Below are 3572 nucleotides of genomic sequence, written 5' to 3' on the forward strand. Positions count from 1 at the left end.
TCCTAGACCCATGTATCTTGGCTATGAGAAAAAATGTACCATATATCGGATGCTGATTCAAAGCTATACTGCCTTCTGATGAACTCTGCCCCAGCTTTTCATGCTGCTGTCGCCACCTAATTGGCACTTAATCGTGTCTTCAAAAGGCCATTCTATCTTTCTATCAGACCAGCTGCATCGGGATAATGGGGAATATGGTAAGACCAATGGATTCTGTGATCGTGGGCCCACTGTCCCACTTCTCTGGCTGTGAAATGAGTTCCTTGGTCAGAAGCAATACTGTGTGGAATACCACAATGATGGATAAGGCATTCTATAAGTCCATGAGTAATGGTTTTGGCAGAAACATTACATGCAGAAAAGGCAAATTCATAACCAGAAAAAGTATTTACTCTAGTAAGAACAAAATGTTGTTCTTTCTGCGGAGGAAGTGGCCCAACCTGTCACCAGGTTGCTGGTTAGTAACCTTGAGGAATGGTGCCATATCTTGAGCTCAGTACTGGTCTCTGCTGTTGGCAGATCTGGAATTCAGCAGCAGTAATAGCCAGGTCAGCCTTGGTGAGTGGAAGTTGAACCCAAGTATAACCTCCATCTTGTCTACCAAGGCTACTTTGTTCATGTGCCCATTGAACAATTCCAGGGATGGCTAGGGAAAGAGGCTGACAGTCCACAGAACTGGTCATCTTATCTACTTGATTATTGAATTCCTCCTCAGCTGAAGTCAACTTTTAGTGAGTATTTACATGGAACACAAATATCTTCAAATCCTTTGCCTATTTGTAGAGATCTAACCACATTCTCCTTCCCCAGATGTCTTTCTCACCAATTTTCCATTTGTGATATTTCCAAGTCCCTGATCAGCCAGCCAACCCATTGGCTATACCACATGAGTCAGTGAACAGTCATATATCTGGCCATTCCTTTTTCCAAACAAACTGTAATACCATGTATTGTACCAAAGTTCTGCCCACTGGGAAGATTTTCCTTCATCTGTATCTTTCAGTGTTGACCTGGAAAGGAGTTGTAATACTTAAGATGTCCATTTCCAGGTGGTGCCTGCATAATGTGCAGAACTGTCAGTAAACCATGTCCTAGTCTTTTCTTTTTCAGTCAACCTATCATAGGGAACACCCATGAGGATATAGGCATGTACTTGGCAGCAAATGACATTGTAACAGGAGTAGAAGCCATAGGCATTTGAACAACTTGTTCATGTAACTTGCTTGTGCCTTCAGGACCTGCCTGGGCCCGATCATGTATATACCACTTTCATTTGATAATAGACTGCTGTTGTGCATGTCCTACTTTATGACTTGGAGGGTCTGATAGCACCCAGCTCGTGATGGTCAGCTCAGGTTTCATGGCAACTTGGTGTCCTATTGTCAAACGTTCTTGTCTGCAGATGATGGTAGAGCTTTAGTCTAAAAATCCCAAAGGTCTTTTCTGTGATTCACTTAAAAGGGCCTGTCAGAGGCTCCAAACAGCATCTGTTTCTGCCACCAACACTTCAAGCACCATTAGCTCTGTTGGATCATATGGTCCAAGTGGTAGAGCAGTCTGAATAGTAGCCTGGGCCTGTTGAAGAGCCTTCTCCTGTTACAGGCCCTACACAAAGCTTGCAGCTTTCTGAGTCAGGGAAGTATGCATGGGTAACACACCCAAGTGAAGAATGTGCTGTCTCCAGAATCCAATTTGACCTCCCCCAACATTGTGCTTCTTTCTTGATGGTGGGAGAAGCCAGGTACAATAACTTATTTTTCACCATAGAAGGAATATCTCTGCAGGACCCCACACCACTGGAGTCCTAAGAATTTCACTGAGGTAGATCTCCTTAAATTTGGTTGAATTTATTTCCCATCCTCTGATACACATATGTGTTTCCAATGAGTCCAAAGTGGTTGTTACTTCCTGATCACTTGGTCCAATCATCATAATGTCATCAATATAGTGTACCAATGTGATATTTTGTGGAAGAGACAAATGATCAAGGTCCCTTCTAACTAAGTTTTGACACAGGACAGGAGACTTAATTTATCCTTGTAAAGGCAAAACTGTAAAGGTATACTACTGGCCTTGCCGACTGAAAGCAATTTGCTTCTGGTGGTCCTTATAAACAAACACTGACAAGAAGGCATTTGCTAGACCAATAGCTGCATACCAGGTACCAGGAGATGTGTTAATTTGTTCCAGTAATGAAACTACATCTGGCACAGCAGCTGCAATCTGAGTTACTGCCTGATTTAGTTTTCATAGTCAACTGCCGTTCTCCATGATCTCTTTGTCTTCTTCACTGGTCAGATAAGAGAGTTAAAGGGAGATGTGGTGGGAACCACCACCCTTCACCCTTGCATCTTTCAACTCCTTGATAGTTGTTGCAATAAATATTAAAATGGCAGTGTCAACTGGTTCCAGCATGTCACCATTCCATGCTACCCCTAGGAACTCTCTGTCCCAGCAAAGGGCCATCTGCAAACCCTGCCCACACTCCAACCAGCCTGACAAATGAGGCAGCCTCTCTCACGTTAGTTCTGGCACCAACGGGCCATATATAACTAACATATATTTATCTCAGTGGGCCATATAGAACTAACATATTTATCTTATAGGCAGCCTGTCCCCTCTGCCTTCTCGTTCCCTGCAGAGGGCCAGGCTTGAACTCTCCCCACACTCCAACCAGCCAGACAAATTCAAAACCCCAGAAACTTGTAATTCCGCAATGGCTTTATCTCAGATTTTCTCAGCAAATTTTACACTCCACAAAACGTCCACACCATAAACTCAGAGACAAATGATACTATATAATTTGCCCACCTAGACAAGACAAATCATGTTATACAAAGCCATACTTTTTAAAATATTCACAACAACCTGTAGATATGCAGAGACATGCTAAGACGCTCACCTGCATCTTCCTCCATTTTGCCTCCTCTCCTCTCTCTTGCTTCCTCCTCTCTTCTAAAACTTTGTTCCAAAAAAGCCCACCCCTTTTTTCCTCCCTATCCTTCCTTTTCATCCAATGACAGGCCTTGTGCCTACCCTTTTTAAAATTTCAAACACATTTCACCTTTTTTGTCCCACTTAAAAAAGGAACTTTTCTCTCAATTATAAGCTGAGCACAACTATTATCATTTTTGTAATTTATAAAGTATAAAATATACCTAACTGCCAGTCCAGAATTTTTTCAATTAAACAGAAAACATTTAGTTGTCTATTTCTCCAGGAATAAGATACTGTTTTTGATTCACCATTTTCCTTGGCAGAGGAAACTCTAAAGGCTTTCTTTCCAGCCATAATAGCCCACCATCCACAGGTCAGGAAACCAATGTGAGAATTCTGCCAATTTCTAAGTATATGTATGTAGGTTGAAGTTAAGGCTATACATGATTGGACAGTAGAGAGTAGGCAGGAACTAAGTTTTGGTGAATGGTAAGGGGAGGAGAAAGCAGGAGATTCAAGATTGAAGAAGAAGTTGAACCATTTCTGAGTAACCTTAGGTCATTTCTAAGGGTTTCTGGGGGTCAATTTATCTTACCTAGGTGGGGAGTTTATATCTTTGCCAACTGATTATAAGC

This window comes from Micromys minutus (genome assembly GCF_963924665.1).
Source record: "Micromys minutus genome assembly, chromosome: 5".
NCBI lineage: Eukaryota > Metazoa > Chordata > Mammalia > Rodentia > Muridae > Micromys > Micromys minutus.